General features: G+C 32.8%; 1 protein-coding gene across 1 annotated transcript in view; it reads right to left on the bottom strand.

The window, feature by feature from the left end:
* Nucleotides 1–26,877, bottom strand: part of NLG-4 (neuroligin 4) — a 309,809-nt gene that overhangs the window by 238,678 nt on the left and 44,254 nt on the right. Inside the window, exon 2 of the mRNA XM_029310718.2 lies at nt 2,175–2,525. The gene's annotated coding sequence lies outside the window, so the exon portion shown is untranslated. The remainder of the gene's footprint in view (nt 1–2,174; nt 2,526–26,877) is intronic.

Raw genomic sequence — 26,877 nt, forward strand, 5'->3', positions numbered from 1 at the left:
CAGAAGTCATATACTGCTCGTATTTTATCGGAATCGACTATCTTGAAGTGAACTAATTAATCTACTATTATTGCGAAATCCGTGTTTAATATCTCCATACTTTTAATAAGTATTTAATTAATTGTCTTTCATTCTTTTAATTGTCATTCTAAGATATATAATGAAAAATCACGTATAATTATTTTTTGAGACACTTTGACATTTCGAACATATCGATAATAATTTTTAAATGAATAATTGATTTGAATTAAAATTTTATTTTGAATTAATAGCTTTAGAAAAATATTAAGAGTGAAATTATTTCTTTAAGAAATATTTTATATTTTATTATCAATAAGTTGCATATTTAAAAAAAAATAAATATCATATGATATAAAAAAAGTTTCTTTAAAATTATTAATTTAAAGTAAAATTTTAATTTGAATTGATTGTTCATTTAAAAATTATTATCGAGATGTTCGAAATGTCTTAAAAAAATAATTATACATTATATGATTTTTTATATCTTAGAATAACAATTAAAAGAATGAAAGATAATTAAATTAATTATTTATTCAAAAATAATTAAAAACATTATGTTTTACGACATAAAGAAGCGTTGTCAGGATCTACCGAATTTTTTAGTACCCGGCAAGAAAGAAGCAGGGATGTTGAAAATTTTTGGCAGCATCTCGTCGACATAAATCGCGTAAAATCGTCGCGACATTGACGCGCATAACAAGCCGAAATCAAAAAATTAATCACGTCCCATCGCGATTATCGCGAGTCTCGAATTCGCATTACGCGATAAGATTACAAAGACCCGAAGTTTCCGCGAGAAAAGGGACATACGAACCAACCCCATGGAGGGGGATGAGGTATATGGAAAAGGGGGTTGCGGGAAAGAGCTCGAGGAAGGGTAGGGGATAAGTGAGTGCACTCGTACGTGGAGCCATTATGGAAATCAGTACTTATCGGTCTGGCGAGGAGAAGGAAATTCAACGTTGTGTAACGGCGCCACGTTTTCCTCGTGAGAGCCACGTGGTGGAGAAAAAGGAGAGATAAGCTGTTTCGGCCCCGTCACTCGCCCCGATAATTTCTCTTCCTTATCAATGATGCGACCTCCACACGCCGCGAAATCCATCTCGTCGATTTACGATTTGAGGGAAATTCGCGAAGCGAAAAGTCTTCTCGAGAAAAATGGATCTTCGAAACAAGTTAAAAATTTACAAAAATCGATTATACTGCTGAAAAATATAAGAAACACTTTTTATACTAAATATTGTTTTATCCTTTAAGATAATCCTACACGTCGTTGAAAAGTCTGTGATTTCTGTCCTGTTTTATCGACAAAATGTGAGGTTAGATAAACTATAAATCTATTTATTGGCTATACGGATTGATTTTTATCTGAAATTAGAACGCTTCGCCCTTTGTTAATATTAATACTTTAATTTGTACAGGAAAAAGATTTATCAATTTGTATAGAATTTACATTTTTCCATGAATTCTTAGAATTCATAATTCTGTTATCAAGATATATGAGACTATACAGATTGATAAATCTTTTTCCAGTACAGATTAAAGTATTAATATTAAATAAGGGCGAAGCGTTCTAATTTCAGGTAAAAAACAATCCGTATAGCTAATAAATAGATTTATAATTTATCTAACCTCGCATTTTGTCGATAAAACAGGAAAGAAACAACAGACATCTCAAGAACGTTTAGGATCCCTTTAAAATGATGTATTTTTGATACTCTACAGGTCGATAAAAAATGTAAAAAAAATTTCTTTCGAAAAATTTAATTCAAATTGCATACATTTTAAAACCACCAATTACGCGTTAAAGTTGAAACTTTGAGCATCAAAATGCTTTTTTAATTTTTTGTCTACGATGATTTTTTGCCGAGTTACAGCAATTTAAAAATAGTCTAATTTATAGGATATTGAAAAATGTATTCCCCATATTTTTTTTAAATGTATTTATATCTCCGTCAATTTGAAATAAAATCAATTTTAAATAATATCGTTTGTGATTGGAAATTAAAAATTTTCAATTTTACATCGAATTTTATCGCCCTTTGGGAAGATAATTAATTTTCACTTTAATGATTGAATCAAAATAATTATAATGATTGAATCGACAATTTAGGCAATTTTATAATGTAATTTGTAGTAATTAGAGGGCTTACCATTTGTGCGAATCATGACTTCAATTAGGCCTGTCGCCTCTTGTGGGATTTTCCGAAATGTCAAACGATAGGCGGCGCAGATTCAATCCAGAATGTTCTCAAGCATCTCTATACTTAAAACGCTTATGTTCGTTAAAAAAATTTAATTACTAATTGCAGATAATGAGTTATTAGTTTTGCGATCATTATCGTGTGTGTCTCGAACGCGCCATTCCACAAATAATTTGCGAAATTTCTGTACTGCATTCTCCGCCTCTCACCGACCGTTTTACGCGATTATTTTTCTTTTCTGATAATTAGTTTAATTTATAATCAATTTCCTTCACTTCTCGAACGTTGTCCCGTAGTGTCCTGAAACATAAAAGGAATGGGCATAATTAATTTGTGGAAATACGAGCAACTGTATTTTAATATAATATTCTTTCATGCTTTTTTTCGAGTTTCTATTTAAGCTTTAAAAATAGCGACATTTATTCATCTAAATATTAATTTTTTTACTCTTCTTGTAAAAATATTACAGTATTATAAAGTTGTGCAATATTTTCTTTCCCCTTATTTCAAGCAATAGTATATTAGAGAAAGAGAAAGAGAGAGAAAAAGAAATATAATATGTTAGAAAAATTAACAAAAAATAATGTCTATACTTTCTATTATACTTAATTATAATTATATTATTATTTATTAAACTTAATTATAGTTATATAATTATTTAGGTGGAAAATGTAAAGAGTAAAAAGAAAGGCGAAAGAACAATAAGACTGTATGCAAGATTATTATTGCAATCAGATTACAATAATCATATGGCAATCAACTAGATTACAGAATCAGATTATTAATAAATTAGTTAAATTATCGAATTAGTTGAGAATATTGTATGTTATAGAATTGTATGACTCATTATCGCTATTTGTTAATAATTAACTAATTAATTTTCAAATAGGACGTTAAATTGGGTTGTAATGCAAAATCAAAATTACATAGATACATACATACACACAAATATGTAAGTGTTAGAGCATGTATATACATATGTAGGTATATGTTTATTAAAATATATCCAACTATGTTAAAACAAAGTTTCGTACAAAAAAGTTACATTTTCCACTTACTTTTGTACGAGAAATTATCGTCTTTTCATTTAAATATGACTAAACAGGCGCGCAAAAAATGCAAAAACTTTCACGAGAATTTGTAAAACAATAATTGAAAACAGTATAGATTTTAAAGGACTTATTTATGCGTTTTTATTTTACAGGCACAAACTTGCTTGCTTCTTTTCAATTTAGCGCTCTGCACAGCCAGTTATGTTCTACTTTATTTAACTCATCTTATTTGCAAATTGAACCTTAATTCACCTTCATTAATTCATCGCATCTTAAAGTAACTTTGCATTATCAATTCTCATTATTTAGTCCTTCGAACTCTTCTCTCTCCTTGTTCTCTCTGGCTCTCCCTCCCTCTCTCTCTCTTTCACTATCTCATCTTTATAATTCATGCTTATGTTCTTGCTTCTTTTATTTCTCTTATCTCTTTTCTTTCTTCCTTCATGTATATTGTAAAGTACTGGAATTAAATGGGCTAAACCTACCATTTAATTAGAGAAAGAGAAAAGAAGGAGAGAAAAAATTCCGGAAAATTTTGCTCCAATTTTTCGTACAAATAGACATTTTTGCCACCCAATTTTAAATAAAAATTAATAAACAAAGACACTCGTTAATTAATAATTATAATTGTTGAATCCTTAATTAGAGTTTATTTTACATTTATATATTTGCTTAATATTTACATTTAGTAAATACATGTTTCAACTGTTATAAAGGGATGTTATTCTCTAAGAATTTTATTTTAATTTATAATTATCCCCAAAAATAAAAGTTACTTCATAATTATAATATAATGTCACATTATATTATTATTATATTAATATAATATTATATTATTATATTAATATATTATTATAATCTTTTAGATAATTAAATTAAAAAATACGAGTTTTATAAAAAATAATAATTATCGAATCCTTAATTATAATTCATTTACATTTAATAAATATACGTTTCAACTGTCATGAAAGGATGTTGCGCTCAAAGAATTTAATTTTCATAATATTATAATTATCTCCAAAAATAAAAGTTACTTTATATTTATAATATAATGTCACTATATATATATATATAAAATAATATTTTAAAATAATCTTTTAGATAATTAAATAAAAAAAAAAAAGATGAAAATATACACGAGTTACGTGAGAAGTATTTAATTCTTGATGGAAATTTTCTGCTATCCGAGTTAATCCCGAGCTTTTTAATCTCGCCGCGTCTCTTATGAGACGGCGATGTGGCGCAAATTTGCTACGCGCGAAGCCTTTGAGTTCAAGTCAGCGATCGGGGAACGGAAAGACAAGACTGGAATTCGATTACACCGGACCGACCTATCCCAACCTCAGGCAGGGTCAACCCTTTCCGTAGGGACGGAGGCCGAGTATTTCAGCGATAGCGGAATGCCGCTAGCGTCTGGACAGTCTGGCTGGGAACAATTATTGCTACTTGGCAAACTCAAATAGTCTACGGTCGGGAGATACCGCTCGCCAACTTCTCGGGGTGTACATAAACGCGACTACCGGCATAAGTCGGGATATCCCCCAAACCCGCACAACCGACTCCAGTCCTTGCGGCTCCTCCTGTTGGGTATCCCCTGGCCAACTGTATTCGAGGCGACGAATAACTGGTAACACTATGCGGCTCGGTTAACGACATCGCTCCTCTGGTTAATTCGCGCGAGAGGATACAAATCGTCGGTTTCAACCGGATGCATATATATATATATATATATATATATATATATATAGAGAGAGAGAGAGAGAGAGATTCCTTCCACTCGTCCTGCTGGCTTGAGATTTAATCTTATTGTTTGCGAAAATTGCGCAAATCTTGTTAATTTCGTTTAATAACCTGGTAATTGCGTTTCGAATCGCGCGCGACTCAAATGATTTTGCATGTTAATTTGAATACGCAGAGATTTAAAGGCAAAGTGGCTCGAGAATTTGGAAGCAGGACGGGTTTTTGCTCTTAAGATGGATTAAGTGAATGTAAAAACTTTTTTCTGCCTGAATTAAGTCCTTGAGGGGCTTCCCTTTTTCGGGAATTAAATTAAGGGGAACGCAAGAGAATCTTCTTTCGTTTATGGCTGTGAGATTTTTAATTTTATTACAACGTATTTATTTGTATTATTTTTTTCTACTTATAATATATGTCTCTTCAGTATCTAAGGTATATTATTTAAAATAATTCGTACGGCTTTAAGTGACTATATTTTTGAAGTGTATAAGTATTTAATCAGTGTTGTGCTTAAATAATTGTACAATTAGCTAGATAAAGATGAGATAAAAATAAGAAAATTTATCTTAAATAAGATGAGGATGATTTTGCTTTCTAGGTAAAATATTAAATTATATGGCAAATTATCTAGATAATAAGTTTTTATCGCTTACTTCTTTTGTAAGTTTTTATCGCTACTAAATTTTATTACTTAAGTATTTTTATGTGCTATGACTCTAAACCAAATTATCTGAATATTATTCTAGATAATTTAGTAAAGATAACATTTCTTTCATTTAAGATGTAGGTATAAATAATATATATTTTTATATAGTATACAAAAATAGACCGGATTTTTATTATGTATATAAAGGTAAAATAAAGTTTTATCTAGATGATCCTCTATATAATTTAATTTAGATAACAGCAAATATTGTACTTAATAATTGATGATACTATTGTCTCGACTCTCTAAGGCAAATTAACATAACTTATAACGTGAGAGACGAAAGTTGGATAAGTTCTCTTCTTGGATGACGTCAGTGTTTGCTGTTATCTAAATAAAATTATATAGATGATCATCTAGATGAAACTTTGGCGTCATCTTATCTTTATATAGATAATAAAAATATGTATTAGATGAAAAAAAGTATTATCTTTACTAAATTATCTAGAATAATTTTCAGACAATTTTGGTTTAGAATCATAGCATATAAAATACTTGTACTAGTACCTTTTATAATTTATATTTTTTTTTATAACTGTGTTTATATAAGCAGTCATAAAATTTATTATCTGGAAATTATCTATTTAAGGGGAGGTTCTAGTCAAAATCGATCAAAAAAAAATTTTTTTTTGTTGCTTTATTTTCATTCTTTGGGTCTTGAAAATGTGTAGACAAAAGGATATTTTCATATCTAATTTATTTATTTATTTATTTTTCTTCGTCAAACTTTAAACGCGTTTTTCTCGAAACACCTTTTTTTTGCGCGCAAAGCACGATTCCGCTTCAACGACTGAACCGATTTCGATGTTTGACGGCTCAAATTAAAGCTTATTCAATTTAGGGGGCCTTCAGGAAGCGTTTCTTTCAAAAAAAAATTTTTTAATATTTTTTTTTAACGTTAAAGCCAAAAAAAATAGGAAAAACAGTTTTTTTTTTCAAATGGCCGCCATTTTTTTTTTAAAGAATTTTTTAAAAATCGGAAATTCATAAGGCCCCCCGAATTTCATCTAGTTTAAGAATATTTTTCGTTTTTTCGTTTCAAATCACTTGGCAGGGCTGTAGAGTGCTTCGCGCACATTCACTATCGCCGCGCACGGCTTTCTTCAGTAAGGGCTGGAGCCACCATTTTTAATTATTTTTGCTCGACAAAATTTTGTATGATTCGTCAAATATGTACTAATAAATGCCACAAACAGTTTTTTCAAAAAAAATTTACGTTCGCTCAAAAAAATTACGTTAATTTTCGGGCTTTTGGATTAGAACCATCCCTTAAATTATCACATAATTTTATCTTTTATCTAGATATATTTGAAACAAAATCATCTTTATCTTATCTAAACTAAATATACATATTTCTATCTCATCCGTATCTAGCTAATTTTAAAATCATCTAAGTACAACACTGCGCATCACTATGTATTTACGAACTTCCGAAAAATAAGGTAAATTGAAATCGGATAAATATCATTCCGAATAACCCAGACTCGTGATACTTTGATATTTACTGAACGCGATTCCTGTCCTCCGTAACTTCGTTTAGGACTCGGTATATGGTCCAGCGGGCAGCCAGTCGCTGGAATAGCAGATGCGTCGCGGTGCATCTGAGAGAGAATGCACTGCGACAGGCTGACAGGCGCAGGAAGACACGGCGGGTGGCGTCTGCTGCGAGAAGCATCGGAAAGCTATTCACGAGCCGGCGCTTTCTTACGAGATTGACGGGAAGAAAAGAGAAAGAGAGAGAGAGAGAGAGAAAGAGGACGTGTAGCTACCACGCAACACACCGACGAAAGAACTCCATTTCCGCCATATTTCTCGCACAATGCCGCGAAATTGACTAGCCAGAAAGCGGCGTCTCGTGGCTGACGCAAAGAGAGGACCCAAGGGACCACCGACGAGAAAGAGAGAGAGAGAGAGAGAGAGAGAGAGAAAGAGTATCCCGGTTGCACCACCTTCGATCGATCGGAGGTGGTGGATCGCCAGGACGCTCCCAGCGAGCGTGTATACAAATGCACCTCCGTAAATGTAGCTGCCTTCCGGCGATTTATCGAAATTCCGACTATGTCTCGCCATCGGACGCTCCTCTCCCTGCAGATATGTATGAAACTACTGTCCTAATTCTCGCGAAATTTCCTTCGTTAAATGTTGCATTAATTGTGTAAAGTTGTAATTTAGAATTAATAAGTAATTAGAAACGAATAATAAATCGGAAAAGATTATCTGATGTATTAATACATTTTTTATTAGTAGACTGAGGTAGACTAAGGATGATCTAAAGAAAGGACCAAAATATTCAAAGAATCAGGATGAAGAAATTTAAAGATCCCGAATTTGTAATTAATTATTTATTGGTTTGTTATTGTAAAAGTATAGAAATCGAGGAATAAATTTTTGACACTAGTAACTTAGAATATAATTAACTAATAAGATTAAGGATTGCCTTTTTTAGTACTTGTTGTTAGCTAAATAAAATTATATAGATGATCATCAGATGAAATTTTGGCGTTATCTTATTATCTTTATATAGATAATACAAATATTATCTATATCTGCATCTTAGATGAAAAAGTGTTACTTTACTAAATTATCTACAATAATGTTTAGATAATTTGGTTTAAAATTATAGCATATAAAAATACTTAAATAGTAGAACTTAACAGTAAACGATAAAAACTTATAAAAAATATAAATATATTTTTATAGCATTTTTATAATTTAAATTTTTTAATAATTGTGTTTACATAAGCAGTCTTAAAAATATAATAATATTATCTGGAAATTATCTAGATGAATTGTCATATATAATTTTATCTTTTATCTAGATATATTTAACACTGACTACCTTTTTGAATAAAATTGCATAATTCGCAAAGCAATTATAAGTATAAATTTTTCTCTTACACTTTTCAATTCAAAATAAATATTTAGATGTACATTTAGATAAAAAAAAAGTGTTCCTCAGTTTTAAAATTTATTCGAAAAATCTGAAAAATGTTTGTTGAGAGTCTCTCGGCTTTGGAATAAATTTTAAAATTGAAAAGCATAAACTAGTTACACGACGCAGCATTTAGAATCCTCAAGACAAGCAGTTTCATTTTCAGAAAGATGCAGACACGGCACGTTAATTTCCGCATGAAACATTCGCGGAGAATTCTGGGAGGTCGCCAAAGCGTGCGTATAAATAATGCGGGGCTAAATGAAAAATTCCCTCAGGACGGGGGCGAAATTCCGCGTCTTCTCTCGTGAGACTAAACGAAATCCTCAGGCAGAGGCTTTTTTGAAAGCGCGACGCAGCTGCGGCTGCGTTCGCGAATTCTCTTCATAACCCTCTCAGCCCTTCCGTGTTCCGTGTTTCCATCCCTCTTAGCTTTCTTCCTTCCTCGCTCCCTACTTTTCTTCCGACTTTCTTCTACTCGCTTTCCTCGGTATACTGAACGAAGACAAATAACCCGTGGGTTGTTTGTTGCACCATGGTCGTTTCTAACGGAAACGGAATGTCGGAAGACCACCTAGGAGTTCTCCGAGTGACCCTATGAGAAAGAAAGAAAGAGAGAGCAAGAGGAAGAGAGTTGGATAAAAAGCTGACGTTATGGAGTTATAGATTGGCATTATTACGAGAAATAATAATGGATAGCACGAAAGGTTAAGACGCATGGATAAAAATATTAGACGGAGAAGGATTACGAGAACATGTAAGAATTCGAATTAATTGCAATTAATTTTCGTTTGACAATCTCATGACACCTGCATGAGATGTCAGAGAACCTAATCTAACCTAGCGTTCCTCTAGTTAGAGTTAAGACAAGCCGCCATTAATAGCAATAATAGCGAACTGGTATTGTACCTGTACATACATTATATACTAATACATAACTACAACATGTCTCGAATAACTTTGTCTCTTTCTTACTCATTTCTTAAATGGCTATAAATGGCGGAACCAATCAGAGAACTCTAACCTAACCTAATTTAACTTAACCTGCAATATTTCGACAATTTAATATTAAATGCTGCCCCTTTTCATATATCAGAGTACAAAAGCGACGCAGAAACACACGGTCCAAACAATTCTAAGATCTCCGGGCAAAGTTCAAGTTTGAAAATCCTATTTAAGGACTTAAGGACGCAAATTTCCTTCGAATGCGCAGCTCTATACAACGCAGGGCGATTTACCGTAAATACCAAAGGATTCACGTAAGTTTGTTAGCGCACAGAATCTACTAGGAAAGTTTGCAAGAGGGTGGATAAGTACCATCCTGCGCAGGAAAGAAAGAGACAGGGAGAAAGTCCCTAAGCGACGATAGAGGATACCTCTAACCAGCCAATGACGATACGGCCGCAACATTTTCCAGAGGGAGCCTCCTGTCTAAGCCCGCCGAATCCAATTCGCGGAACAATAAGGACGAACTTAGCCCGGCTTGTCTTGGATGCCTCGTACCTGCCTCGCGAAACTGCGACCCGAAATGGATGCCGGGAGAGGATATTATCCTCCCTCAATTTTCCCTCCGATTCCCCGATAGCTTCTTTTCGCGCCCTCGTCAGAGACGAGATTACTTCGCGGTGAAGGACGAGGTTGGGATATCCCCCGTTTTCGCTTAGAAAAGGAAGGGGTTTGCTTCCAGGGGTGCGATATCGTTGATCCTTCCGAGCTTTCTGGTCAATTGTTCGCCCTCTTGGCGCCAGCTGATCGAATCGACGGTACAAATGCGACGCGATTGAAAGCGAGCTGTGCCAATTCCCATCCGGAATTTTTTTTCCCTCTTTCTCTGTTTTTTTCCATTGAAGCAAAATCACTCCGCTATCAGAGGCTAACTTTATTGCAATTTTTGGAATAAATCGACGGGACAGAAGGGGGTACTCGCGGCGTAAAGAGGAGTGGTTGGGGGAGGAGAAGGTAGGGGAAACGACGACGTGACAGGAATTTATCTGCTCGTCAGGGCCGCCAAACTGGACGGCCCTATTTATTTGGCTTGGCCATGAAAAATGTCCAACTGACCCTTCCCGCGCGCTTCCAGTTTAATCCACGCCGTCCCAATTAAACTGTCGCGTGATATTAATCTACCACTTGTTTGCACCTACGTCGGTGAATACAACTTTCAAATGGAATTGACGAGCAATCCCGAGCTATTTTTTTCAATTTGTCACGCCGATGACAGGAAGCACATCACGCTCTAAAGGCAAATTATTTTATGACTTCAAAAAGCTTATAAATTCTAAATCTATATACATATATGGTATATATACAATATATATATATATAATATTTTATATTATTAATATTAATTATGCAAATATATATAATTAATTATTAAACAATAATTAAAATTGTTTAATTACATATATACGAAATTATATATATATATGATATTGTATATACGATATTAAACAATTATAATTTCTCGTTGAATAATTAATTGAAAATTACAGTTTTTAAAAGTTTTACATGATAATATTGAAACATAACATTTGGATTGATTATATATATAAATCTTGTTTCTAAAATAATATAATTATATATACATAAAAAAGAGTAAAATGATGAGTTAACAAGAAATTTAAAAACGGATGTTTTAACACACATTTAATAGCTGACAAGTTTAATAATGTATTCTGCATATATTAAATATAATTTATTTAAAGTAGCTCTTTGATAAATCAATTTATTTACATACACAAATATATAGCTTATTAAATATTTTGCATCTATATAAGTTCAATATTTATTCAAGAAACAGTATAGGATGTAGAATAAATTCTGGGGACAGTATACAAAACGTTATTTAAGGGCGCACTGACGCGTTTTAATGTTGCGTAGGGGGAAATTATCAAATATCGAAGAATCCGTATGCATATTTGATGCACTCACTATGCGGCCGAGTTATATGCACTTTGCTCATCGAATCTCGTACGTATATCCGTGTGCGTTTCGAATCGCGAACAGTTCTGCAGCTTTGCTTCTGTCAGCCATTATCTGGGTCGAGCCACGATTAGATCCGGGAAGCGGGATATCTACGGACGGCGGTATCAAATATTGTGCGGTCAAACATTCAACGGACCGTCGCATCCCGGGAGCAGTTTGGATTCGGATTTTGGAGCATGATAGCGCCTGGCCGAATTAACTCCGCGCTTATCGCGTCTCAATGCTACGCCTCAATGTTATCGGAAGCGTCTTTATGCGCAATGTAAACTCTGCCGGGGACCTAATCGTCCTTAAATCTATCTTGAAAAAAAAAAAGGAAGACGAAGAAGATGAGCGAAAAGAGATGACGTTAATGTTTTCTGAATAAATTACCGTCACGTCGACGTCGGTCTTATCTCTCTTCGCGCATCTTCGAGAAAATTTTCCCTAACCTAATCTAACCTTTTTTTCATTATTCAAATAATTTATTCCGGAAATTGCAATCAAAGGGAAATTTGATATTATACATGTTATATAAATTTTCTAGTGTACTTTGTCTTACTAAACTCGCCGTCTGGCTTCTTTTTCCTTAAGATCCTAGGATCTTCAAAATCCTGCGAATTCTTCTAGATCCTCACTTTGAGACCGGGCTCTTTAGTTCCTGGTTAAACGCTCGAATCAAATGGAGCCTTTGATCGAAAAGCGTGGCTCGTGAATTTTAAACGAATTTCTTTTATTATTTTGCCGGCAAGATCAAGTTGGGTCTTTTCCTCTTAAAGCAGGAGAGAAAGAGAGAAAGAGAGGGAAAACTGATAGAGCAAGTGAGCGACGAAATGCTGAACTCCCAAAGTCAAATGGAAATAAGACAGCGGGTTTTATCAAAGAACCGCAGCCTTCAATCGGTCTCAAAGTTGCGATTCGCGAAGACTATTGATCGATACTTCGATATAAACCTGGATTGCCTCACGTTTCGCCTTAGAGCCTCGCAAGACTCTTTTGTGCGCGAAACTTACAACAAAAGGTATATACAAAAGTACCCAGAAATTTATTTTATTTCACCGCTGTAATATTTATTTATAATATTAAACTAACAACGTAGAAGCAAAACTTTACTTTTTTTTTTCAAATCTTGTATCAATATTATAAATTTTTCTCAACTTTTTATCAGTGTATGAATATCCGGGTACCAAAGTGTGTTTTTGTTATAAAATTCAACTTTTCGTAATTCGAAACTTATGTCATTTAGCAACATGCTATGCATGATAATGTATTTTAATTTTTTCTGCAAACTATTGATTTCACGAAAAAATTTAAAAAATGCATATTTTTAAATGATCATAATTCGATCCTTAAAAGGTTGTTAAATGTAATAGGGGTTGCTAGTTTCATCCCCATATGTATAACGATACGGGAGAAAAAAATTAAAAAATATTAATTATCCTTTTTACTAATGGAAAATATACATCAAATTTCAATTTTTAACTCATTCAAAAATTGAAAAAAAAAAATAAAAAGCTTTTTATATAATTTTTTTTGGAAGAGTGTAACTCCTCAGAGAGGAATATACATAAATAAAAGTATATGTTTATATGAAAAACCTCTCTTAAGGGAATCCTAAGATAACCTAATTATAAAGTTTCATTCTTGTTTTATCGACAAAATGAGGTTAGAATCAGCTATAAATCTATTTATTGGCTATACGAATTGTTTTTTATCCAAAATTAAAACGCTTCGCCCTTTGTTAATATTAATACTTTAATTTGTACAGGAAAAAGACTTATCAATCTGTATAGTGACTCACAAATTAAAGTATTAATATTAACAAAGAACGAAGCGTTCTAATTTCGAGTAAGAAACAATCCGTATAGCCGATAATTAGATTTACAGTTTATCTAACCTCACATTTTGTCGATAAAACAGGACGGAAATCACAAAAATGTATAGGATCACCTTAATTTTTGACAGAGAATCATCTTCTAAAATTTTTCCCACGTATTTAAAATTACTCTACATTTTTTATCTTCTCCGAATTAGAAAAGCAGACTTATATCCCGCATAATGTTGGAGTAACACGTGATAATGCACTGCTCAACATTTCTAATTAAACTTTACAAGCGCGTAGCAAAATATTGGACAAGATTTTTCAATATTATCGCAAATGCGGGAGGACGGAAAATACACGGTGGTATTCGCGTATGTGTATACGTATGTAATACATACACCTGAGAATTATGCATGTCACTGCGATGCCAGAGCGCGATGGGACGTGTCGTTGCTGCTGGCCGGCGTCCTGTGTAAGGATCGTTGTTCCGCGTGATCTATGCGACGCGCGTAAAATCGGAATAACGCGCGCGATATAGATTTCACGCCTGACAAATTTAATTACGTCGCCGGCGTACCCCGTGTATTATTAATCAATCCGCACGCGGAGCGAGACGGGCTAGAGAGAGAGAGATGGCGCGTTTTCCGTAATAACACTCCTGCTATATTATATCATCTGTTCCAACGGCCCGATGTAATTACGAGATTGTCGTAATACTTCGTCACTGCGAAACAGCGCGGCCGATCGGAATCGCGTTTCATCGACAACTGCTATTTATTACCGCGTAGAGCGAAAATAGTGATGTTTCGGAATTTAAGATGCGTTATCGAAATGAATTACAAGAGTCACGTATATATATATATATATATATCGATCTGTCTCTCGCGCGCGATTCGGTGTATTTACTCCATTAATTTTTTTTTTCCTTTATTTTTCGTCCATTGACGTGTAATTTTATTTATTATTTTTTCAGCACGTTGGATATTATTTTCTTTTCAATCACGTAAAACTACGCGAAAAAACAGATCCCTCCCTTTCCCTTCCTGCGTATTTCATAAATATTCAAACATATAATTGAAACAAATATCTGACATATTTTCGATTACACGAAAACACATGATTTTACACATGATTTACCGCCATTATCAATCTACATAAATATGTAAATACGCGCGTCTGCATGTGTCAAAGAAGATATTATATTAAAATTAATTAAAATTAATATATGTATATCTCGTCAACGTGCAAATATACACTATCATTTTAAACTATACCATTAGTATATCTTTGACTCTGTTGTTATAATAAATAAAATAATGACATTCAGGCATATCCGGTCTCCAGAATACGCCAGAAATAGGTGTCCTTTGGCGGACGCGTCACGCCGCGGCAAATGTGGGTTAATTAATCACGCGATTTATTACATTTTCCCATTATTTTTCCTCGCTCCCGGATGCGTCGCGGGACGCTTTTGTGCGAAACAAAGCGGCGCCGCCGCGTTGCGGTCTTTGTCCGTGTCAGCTGGCTGCCTGCCTGCCTGTGCTGCTGCTGCTCTGACAATTCTTGCTACGCGTAAAGAAAAAAGAAGAACCTAGGAAGAGGGAGATAGAGGGAAAAGAAGGAAAAAGAAAACATGAAAGGACTTGTTCGAGTTAATTACATGCTGCCTGCAGGACGGTCGCAATTTTTCTTGCCGGCTCGTCGACGCTACCCGATAACTCGGCGCTATATACACACAAACATTATACACGCACATATATAGAGGCGCCGGACTTGAAATTTATATTCCAATTTATTTATAATGTCCCTTGTGTATTGATAATATATTGCGGTGCACATACACACGCCTTGTATAGTGAAAAAAAATTTCTAACTGGTCTTTTCTTCCTCGTAGAGGATTAATAAAGCTAAGATTAAGATGGACGATGCGGTGTGGATCTGGAATGTTTGTTAACGCACCTGGTATAGTGATAAAGAAAATAGTATCGGAGTCGGGGCAAACTGGGAAATATTGTAAAATGCACCCCGAGCAACGATGCTGGTTACATCACTCATATTTTGTCGAATAACTGTACCGCGATTCGAGAGAAGAACGCAGATGGTCTCTCCCGCTAAAGTTAAAACCATCTTGTATTTCTTGTATTTCGTAACAATCTTGAATGTCTTATTTTTGTTTTTGCTTAGTTCTTGCTTATAAATTCTTGATAGTGCCATATTTATTTGTACATACAGACATATATATATATATATATATATATGTTTAGAGATGTAAAGTCACGTAACATAACTGAGATATCGCGTAAAATAATAACGCTGAAATATCTTTATCAAAATTATTAGTATTGTCAAAATGCGAGACTTACTCGGTTTCCCGCTTCCGACGTTATTTAATGCGGCCGCGATAAGAAAACAATAGCTAGGAAGAATTATATTCTTAGTATTTATAACGAAATATAATCAAACTTGACGTAACATGAAAGAAGAGTAGATAAGATAATATGTATACAGTGTTGTGCTTTGATGATTTTGTTATATATATATATATATATATATATATATATATATATATATAATTATGTGGCGATTTATCTAGATAACTGTCAGATAATGACGAATTAAAAGAGATATTAAAAAAAGATTTATACTTTTATTTATAAGTTTTTATAAGTACTTTTATGTATTATGGTTCTAAAGTAAATTATTTGAATATTATTCTACATAATTTAGTAAAGATAATACTTTTTCATCTAAAAATGCAGATAAGAATAATATATATACTTTTATTATCTATAGGTACACATAAAGATAAAATAACGCCGAACCTTTATCTAGATGATTATCTATATAATTTTATTTACATAACAGCAAACACTGAGACCTTCTATAATCAGTCTGGACATAAGTCAGGTTAGATTGTTTGACATTTTTCTTCAAAATCCTGAGAGAGAGAAAGAAATGTGTGCTATTTCCCTCTCGCTTAGAAAATGTCTCATAACCTCTTATTTATACTGCACGTATGAGTGTCAAATAATAAATAAAATGGTTGGATGTGCGGCAGAATTTTGTAATAATTTCTCGTCAAAGGGATATACGAGTAGTATAAAAATATAAATTTCTAAGTATTTTTGAAAATATTTAATAATTTATTATATTTGATAGCAATAGAAATTTCATAAAATTAGCGGGAATTGAAGAAAAATGGCGGACCAATCAGAGGTTGCTATATTATGTCCAGACTCTGATTAGAGGGTCTCTAGTATATATAATACATATTATAATGGATAAGAGTAAATAAATATAGGTAAGATAATATATAAGCTAGATGAGTAGATAAGAGCTTATTCCAGATCGCGATACATTCATTGAAATCGGCAAATACACCCAAGAATGCCTTCCTCTCAGATAATCTGTCTAATCTCTTGCTCCATCCATTCGCAATCCCTCTACTAAAACCTGTTTTGCTAATGTATCGTTGACAAGAGGCGCGGCCGGAAATGGAAGGCATTACGAGGGAAGAGCTCGACGTACTTATGCAGGAATTTAGAGGGTGGAAGAGAGAGGGAAAAAGCGGCTTACCTAGGGGTAAACGGGTATAACCATCAATCACTTGGCGTCGTCGCGAGTCTCGTCCGCGTCCGGACGAGAGTTCGCGCACCAGCTCTTCTATCCGGGCCGCGTTACTTTTCTCCAGACGAACGGCGAAAATTTAATTGGAAAAGTTTCCGCGGAAATTGTCGAGCCGTTGCGAGTATTATATCGAAGTCTTGTCGCAACTGTCAGGAGGATTTCAGCGCGCGCTGCGCCCTCTGATTAATAATTGCGCTCGAAAAGAATTCATCCCGCGACCTAACCTCTAGCTGATCGTCCGGATTGGCCAAAAGCGCTTCGCGCCTCTGCATGTTTTGCAAATAATATGTGAGAAATGTGAGTGAAATATGAGACTCCCTGAAGATCAATAATTAATATCAACAATAATATTAAAAATTGTTATTAAACGTTTGAGTAGGTGATTCATAATTAGTGTTTGCTGTTATCTAAATAAAATTATATGGATGATAATCTAGATGAAACTTTGGCGTCATCTTATCTTTAGGTAGTAGATAATAAAAATATGTATTTTCTATATCTGCATCTTAGATGAAGAAAAGCATTATTTTTACTAAATTATCTAGAGTAATTTTTAGATAATTTTGGTTTAGGATCATAGCATATAAAAATACTTAAATAGTAGAACTTAAGCAGTAAGCGATAAAAATTTATAAATAAAAATATATTTTTGTATCCCTTTTATAATTTACATTTTTTTATAACTGTGTTTACATATGCAGTCTTAAAAATTATTATCTAGATGAATTGCTATATAATTTTATCTTTTATTTAGATATATTTAAAACAAAATCATCTTCATCTTATCTAAGATGAATTTACATATTTTGATCTCATCTTTATATCTAGCTAATTTTAAAATAATCTAAACACAACACCGTTCATAATTTATTCATCAGTTTTCTCTCTTAGCTCGTTTGACCGATATTATTTTACAATTCAAAAGATTACGTTTCACGCACTTTATGCGGGAATTTGAGTTATTCAGGAACAATTCCAATTGTGTTTTTAATGACGCCTTTACTTGATTTTTTGTGAAAAATGAATTGTGAATTTTACGAACAATTGTTCCGACGTATCCCACTGCAAAATTGTAAAATGATATTCCTGGAGAAATGTATATATACGTATAACATTCCTATTAATTTCAATATAAATTTTATGGTTTTTCATCCCCCCTTTGTGCAATAAAATACCTGAGAGATCAATATATATGCACACACATATTTTTCGACTTATTATTTATCGCGGAACGCTAGTTAATTATTATACTTTTCGTACAATATAATACGGTCAGCACTTGAGGGGACGCCGTCCCGGAGCGGTTAATATAAATAATGATTTCTTCATTCATAATTCATATACGCACTCACTCACATCACTCTCGTAAAAAAAATTTCCGCATCTTAAAATTTTCTCGAAAAATTTTACTGCTCTCCGCCATTTTAATTGTTACACCGTATAACACTATACAAATGGAGATATATATTATACGTTTGGGGACGCAAATACCCGCCATATCGCGCATGCGCGAGGACTCTCTCCGACTATTATGCAAGAGCGCATAAACGTAATCCGCTGCTTTGATAGTCCCGGACTAAACCAGATTGAGTACAGGCAGCGATGGTATTCGTACATAATGCGGACCGGCTTCGCGTTTCTCCCTCTCTCTCTGTCGAACAATATCGCTAATCAACTAGTACGTTTCGCTAACTCTGTTCCTTCCACGCGTATAATATGCACCATTTGTTTCATAAATGATTTCGCGCATATGAGATTTCTCTCCATTTTAGACTCTTATATTTTGTTTAAATTTTCCTCGTCGAGAGGAGCTCATTATTATTTCGGCGACGGGATTTGTCAGCGATGTGTTATTTGTGCAACATGTGCCCAAATCGATTCCCGGCTTTTCGCAACGCGCGCTATTGGCCCGCTATACGTCACATTTTCGGTACTTTTTGAGATTTTAAACGAAACGCGTCGACGATAATACGATTCGACAAAAAAAAAATAAAAAAATAACTTTTTTCCACTAATTATTCCTCGTTACGTTTTTGTGTGAAATACGATTTTTCCGCCTCTATTACGTCAAACAGTTTGTAAAAATTTTGAAAAAACCTACACACATTTAGGAAGTTTGTCAATAAAAAAAAAAAAAAAAAAAAAATCACAAAGTATGATTTTTATTTTTTCGATTGTATAATTACCAGCAAAAATCCACGTTCTTTTAAATCCGCGTCGGTGAAAATATTGCACATCCGCGATCTTTTTATTTTTTTAAATGTCATGTTTGTACATACTTTTAAAATTTGAAGACTCAACGGAGAGATCCATAAAATAATTTTAATATTTAAATAAAAACAACCAAGAGGCGAAATTTGATTAAATTAATCAATTAAGTTAATGACTTAAAACATGGATGATATGTACGCTTGCTCTAAAATACGTCCGTTCGTTCCATATTCATTCCCTCTATCACACATACATATATACATATATATACATCACGCTTGACAAATAAGCTTTCCAATCAAACTCGTATAAACATAACCGAAATCCATTCCGACGTCTGTTACAGAGCGTCATTACACGCAGGCTTCGCGAGATAAATAAAGGGGATGGGGAGTTACTTCTCATGGGGGGTGGGTGTAGAAGGGTGCAGGGTGAACGATAAGCCGGACAGAAAGTGAATTGGTGGTAGAAGACCTTTTGCATAAAGCGCTCGTCACTTTGCATATCTACCCCTTCGTGTTATATTCGCGTCCCGGTTTTAGGCCAGAGATTCGCGAAACGAATTCCCATCCTCTCTCAACGACGCCTCCTTGTTTTCACCTCACAATCCAACGGAAACTAAATAGGCATTGTCGCGCGCAGACATCAAATGAGACACCGTTCCTGGTCTCGTTTTCGTTGCAAGCTTCGCATTTCGACGAGGAAACGACGGTGTAGTCCAGTAAAATTAGACTTGAAAAGGGCAAAACTTGAGAAAAATTAGGAACAAGCTGAATTTTTGTGGAAACCTTCATTTCATTGTTCTAATGAAATCCTGAAAAGTATCCTTAATTTTATCCAGGGCGTCTTTTGCCATTATCTCGAAAATTATCAATTTTTCGAGAAAAATAGTTATTATCAAAATTGTAGCTCATAAAATTCTCTACAAAAAAGGTTGTTATACTTTTTTTGTACAATTAATCGTTTTTGATTAAATCCGTAAAGTTGCAATGTCTATAGTTCGTGAAAAATACGCACTCCTTTCCACACCACCGCGGTTCCACACCAAACGATTAATTCTACGAAAAAAAGTATAATAACCTTTTTTGTAGGGAATTTTATGAGCTACAATTTTGGTAATAACTATTTTTGTTGAAAAATTGATAGTTTTCGAGATAATGGCAAAAAACTAAAAGAGTACTTTTTAGACTTTCATTAAAACATCGAAATAGAGGTTTCCACAAAAATTCAGCTTGCTCCTAATTTTTATGAAGTCAAAGTCTAATTTTGCTGGACTAGTGGAAGTTGACCGTAAATTTTTAGGTTTATGAAGAATCTTGATTTCTCGTTGTATTATAATTAACCCAATAAAGAAGTATCAGAGTACTCGAAGCAATTTTAAATGTTAAAAATTTACTCAAACTCTTTTGGTTCTGTCAAAAAATATAAGGGTTTGGAAATTTCCTACCTGGAAAAAATTTTTATATATAGTTATATATAAATAATTGTATAATTATCCAATTATATACAATTGTATATTGTATAATTATACTTATAATCGTAAAATTATATTTGAAATATGTTTATTTTTATACATAATTATATAAATTTGTGTATAAATTATATGAATTCATATATAATCATGTCAAATTATATATGAAACATATATATATATATACATATATACATATATATATTATACATATAATCGCAAAATTATATATGAAACATATATATATATATATACATATATACATATATATATTATACATATAATCGCAAAATTATATATGAAATATGTCCATACATAATTAGATAAAAATGCTTGTTATATATATAATTACATAAATTTATATATACATATAATAAATATGTATTTATATATATATATATATATATATATATATATATATAAATACATATTTATTATATGTATATATAAATTTATGTAATTATATATATAACAAGCATTTTTATCTAATTATGTATGGACATATTTCATATATAATTTTGCGATTATATGTATAATTTTATATATTTCTATATAATTTTATATTGTTATATATAAAACATTTTTTTCCGGGTAAAATATGATGGAAAGGAATGTTTGATGCCTGCAGCTACTATAAAAAAATTGTCGGTGTCGAGAACACATAGTTGGTACTTATACATTGATGGATAGGTAAAATACATATTGACAGAAGGGTTAATGAAGATTGATAATCTTAAATTTGTTGTAATAGTCAATTTATATCAGAATTAATGCAAATTGCAATTTGTGTGTTGATTGTTATAATTAAAATTAAACCGTTTCATATATGATAAATCAACATTTATAATAATAGAAATGAAAATGAGAATTAATTTAGAATTGCATCTTAAAATATAATTTAATTTTCGTTCAAATAAAATTTTATTTTCACATTTTTGAGATTTCCAATTTCAGATTTTAAGCTACATAATTTTTCAAACTTGATATATCGTGAGATTTTATTATCATAGATTGCTTTATGAGATTCTTCAAGTCGTATATTCTCGTCTCCGCAGATATTTTAATATATAATTTTCTTATTTTATTTTATAGCCCTTTGATTCTCTGTTTCTTTCATCTTTATAATCAACGAAGCCAAGAATGAAATTGCAAAGGATCTTGCCTTTAATTACAATATTTATACAATACTTGACGCAATAATGAGCCAATTATCAAGTTTATTTGAAAAGTTAAATTCGTCGTCTTAATAATTATTTTATAAAAATTGTGAATTAATCATTAAAATTAAAAATCAACCATTTCATAATAAATTGTTCTACAATAATAAAAATAATAAAAAATATAATTAATTTCTAATTGCATAATTTGTTTAAATGTATAAAATGTTATTTTTCAAGCTATTATTTTTTTTTGTAAACCATATATTTTCGTCTTCGCAGATAAGTAATTTATTTATTCTCAATTTGTTTTTTTTTCTTTGATTTTCTCTCTGTTTCTTTCTCGCATTCTTCTAATCAACGGAATCAAAGGCCTCATCGAATGAAATTGCAAGGGTCCTCGGCTTCTCAATCGCAATACTTGTAACAATACTTGACGCAATAATGAGTTAATTGCCAAGTTTGTCTAAAAAGTCAATTAATTATGTACTTTGCAATGAAGCCACCTAAAGATTTCGCAATCTTCGAGCTGCTCTCTTGGAACCGGCTTTTATACAGGCGCATAATTGTGTTACTATAATCAATGGCCGAGTGCGTTCGCTCTTGCTCGTGAAATTCAAGCTTGTTCGCCGTGGAAGGGGTTTCAGAGACGAATTTCCCTCCACCATTCAGACTGCTCCTTATTCATTCTCAGACATCGTTGCGAGTAGTAATTTTACGCTCGGCACAATATCTCGGATTTAATTAGCCACTCGAATAAAAGCGGAAACAAGATTCTACCGTTCCCGAGCACGCCGTTTCGGGATTTGCCGCTGATGTATACAGGGTGTACCTGACGCGAGTTTCGCTCCTTCTCTCTCTCTCGGCTTGTAATTTTTCGCCGAATTTTTTATTCCCCTTGTATTTTTTCCCTCGTCGTACATTTCATCAATTTGTCATAATTTTACAATTTCATTTAAGTGGTGTTAACCAGTACTTAGAAGGTATATAGTAACCTAACCTAACCTAGAATTTCCGAGAAACGTGAAATAACCAGTGATGTGTCCGTTTACATGTAAAGAAACCCATATAGCACAGATTATTGCAATTATATTGCAGCAACGTTGCAATGTTGCAAGTTGCAATGCAACATTATAAAGACATTGCAGAGATATTGTAGCAACATGACATTAATATTTCGGAAATATTGCATGTAATCCAAATTCTATAATTTATATATTGTAATATATATAAATGAACTACAACGTATTTTCATTAATGATTTATTTACATTTATATACCTGTATATGCAACATTAGTTTATGGTTGCAATAACAAGCATTATTGCAAACTCATAACATATTGCAATATTGTTGTAATATTTTGTTGCAATCTTCCAAAAAGCGGACATTTTAACATTGCTGCAATTCAACAGCAATGATGTAGCAACATTTTGCAGTGAATTTGCAATATTGCAATATTGCGGTGAAAGATTGTTGTAATGTTTTTGCAATCTATCGGTGCTGTATGGGAATAATTTCTTATTTTTAACGTAAAGAATGTAAATTATGGAAAATATATAGAAAATTGGTAAAAATGATACAAATAAATAAAATAAGGTTATATTAGTATAACCCATAGTAACCTAACCTAACCTAGAATTTCCGAGAAACGCGAAATAACCAGTGATGTGTCCGTTTACATGTACAAAAATAATTTCTTATTTTTAACGTAAAGAATGTAAATTATGGAAAATATATAGAAAATTGGTAAAAATGATACAAATAAATAAAATAAGGTTATATTAGTATAATCCATAGTAACCTAACCTAACCTAGAATTTCCGAGAAACGTGAAATAACCAGTGATGTGTCCGTTTACATGTAAAAAAAGAATTTCTTATTTTTAACGTAAAGAATGTAAATTATGGAAAATATATAGAAAATTGGTAAAAATGATACAAATAAATAAAATAAGGTTATATTAGTATAACCCATAGTAACCTAACCTAACCTAGAATTTCCGAGAAACGTGAAATAACCAGTGACGTGTCCGTTTACATGTAAAAAAATAATTTCTTATTTTTAACGTAAAGTTAAAGTTCTGTTTTGGAGTTTTTATTTTGTTCTTCGTTATTTTATGCAAAAATAAAAAAAAATGCATTTCCATTTTTTTTGTATACTTTTAGACTAAAGTAAAATAAAATTTTATTTATTACAATACTTCATTGATTAAAAACGTGTTATTAAAAATGTGTATATAAATGGAAGTAAACAGGCAATTATTAATTTTAAAAAACACATTAAATATAAAATTACAATAAATTAATTAAATATAAAGTTTTTCCGGTTTGTATAATAATAATTACAATTAGTAATTAGACTCTTTTTTTTCATTGGTTATATTCTTTACGTTTTTACGTAAAAAATAAATGAAATAAAAATTAATTTATCACGTAAATTATACGGCACAATACTGAAAATAACTAATAGTAAGAGTCCCTTTTTTCGCATCGTATTTTCACGAAACGCGCTGATCCGAGTAATAATAAGCAGCATAGTGCGGCATTTTATTAACTAATACGCGTGTATTTTTAATACACGTTTCGGAGCGTGGGAGGAGACAAAACGCAATTATTTTTAACGCACCGTTAGACAAAAGAATAACAGCGGGATGAGAAAGGACGAGGAGGAAGAGCGCTAATAACATATAGGCGTTCGATCAGAATATAATTTATCTGTATCATTTGGCGCAACTATATAACGGCAATAATGCGTTTGTTACGGCGAACTGAACCCTTTGAAAGATGACCCTCTGTCCCGCCGCGCTTTGACATATTAAAAGCGTCGCGCTCGTAGATTTCGTTATGCGCGTCGCGATCGATTCGCGCTTCCTATTAACGCGTCCATGCGGAACGAGTTGATGTTGGTTTAACGGATACCGGTTTTTTACAAAGACACCATCGGAATTAAAAAAAAAGTATCGCGAAAACACACGTCGTTCATGTCCCCAAAGACTATCGCCAATTCTTTCACACACACACACACACACACACACACACACACACACACACACTGATTATTTCAGCGTTTGATCTTTCTGACCGTGAACGAGTACCTAAAGCAAAATTACAATACATATATGTATGTTCAAAATATGTCGGAATTTTCCTTCCTCCGAGACAAAATGTATGTAGAGCCTTTTCATTCGAAAATCTAATCTACACTGAAAAGATATTTGTGTAAAATTACATGATTATGCTGGGTTATTTTCTTTTATTCTCATGCAATATCTATGTAATTTTATATGAAATGTATTCTTATGTATTTTCAAGATTAAAAATATTTCACACTAAACATGGAATTATACGTAAGAAATTTTAGTAATGTGTAAATGCTATAAAATAAAATGGATAAATGCCTGGAAAATAAAGTTCTAATAAAGTAAAGACGCTAAATTTAAAATTACAGGTAATTTTGCATAAAAATAGTAATTTTATCTATATTTTTACATTAATATGACATATGTATTTTCACTTTAAAAATATGAAAAAAATTACAGTGATAATTAAGTAATTTTCCCAGTTTTGAACAAGTAATTTCCATTTAAACGTACATGGATTTTTTCCGTGCAAAATGTAATGGAAAAAAATTTTCGATACTCAACAATTGATGTAAAAAAAATTGTCAGTTGGAACCCCGGTACATTGATAAAAGGGAGAATTATTATTTATTTTCAAAAGTGTGTTTGTTAATTTTTTGTCAATAAATAATTACCCACAGCAATTTAAAGTGTCTTAAAAATGCGTCTTTCTTTACTCAAAACAAAATATAAAGGAACTTTTGTACTCGAAAACTTTAAAAAATATAAGGGGGAAGATTATTTGACGTCCAGCAACTAATATAAAGAAATTGTCAATGTGTATTAATACATCGATAAAAAATTATGCAGAATGATTAAAGATATCGCGATTCTGTGTATCAGAGAGTCTCTGAAAATACTTTTGATACTGCGCTGTAACTTTCCAGATGGCGGATGTAAAATGTATTACAGTTGCAAACTGGCTGCATATTTTGCGGGTTTAGACTTGACGATTCTTCCTTGTTTGCAGAACAAAGTTTTGCGCAAATATATTACATCGTTACGCCAACACATTGGTAACTCTAATTTACCAAGTATTTACTTTTCACAGTTACGAACATAAATATATTTTTTTCTCAAATAATCCATACTCACAAAATGTAACGCGTAGCCAAGACTTCCAAAAGAGTCTTTGAACGAGATACCGTATCGTTTCAACGAGAATCCTTTAACGAGACACCGAAGAGCGGACGATTTAAACGCTTTTGCATGTAAATTTTTGGCCGGAACGACTCTATTTCACGGCACAACGTTAATGTCTGACCGCGATATCGCGTCGCGGGGAAAAAACAGACTCGATTTAGGAGCCGAGAGAGAAGAGGGGTGAGTATATATATCTACTTGAATATAAATTATTCTCATTTCCCACTGGCTGGTCGGCCAACGGAGCGCTTTTCGTCGGCGAAATTATATATCGGTGAATATCCTTAGATTATGCATACCGAATATCAGAAGAAAGAGAGAGAGAGAGAGAGAGAAAACGGCCATCTACGAAAACTGGAGACGGGGAGAATCTTTCCTCCGCTTTTTCGCGTCCGCGTTTTTGGCGAACGCAAAAATTGCCGCGATATTTCCCGGCTCGGTGACGTTTAAATTGAAGCGAGCACTTCCGGCGGAATGGATTTCGGAGGAAATATAACCAACCCTCCATGTGGTTCTTCCTCGGAAGCACACGTCTGACAATACAAAGCTTCAAAGATTCCGCGAGTCTCGAGTGAGAGACTCGAGAGAGGTGGATTGCAAAATTTAAAGTTTCCTCGAGATCAAAGTTCGCGCGCAATATGTCTAGGATGAAGAACCCGACGTAAAGAGAGAGGAGAGATCGAGCAATCCATCTGATATTTAATACCACT

The sequence above is a fragment of the Nylanderia fulva genome, unplaced genomic scaffold, assembly GCF_048542155.1.
Source record: "Nylanderia fulva isolate GAGA-0341 unplaced genomic scaffold, ASM4854215v1 Scaffold15, whole genome shotgun sequence".
NCBI classification, from domain to species: Eukaryota; Metazoa; Arthropoda; class Insecta; order Hymenoptera; family Formicidae; genus Nylanderia; species Nylanderia fulva.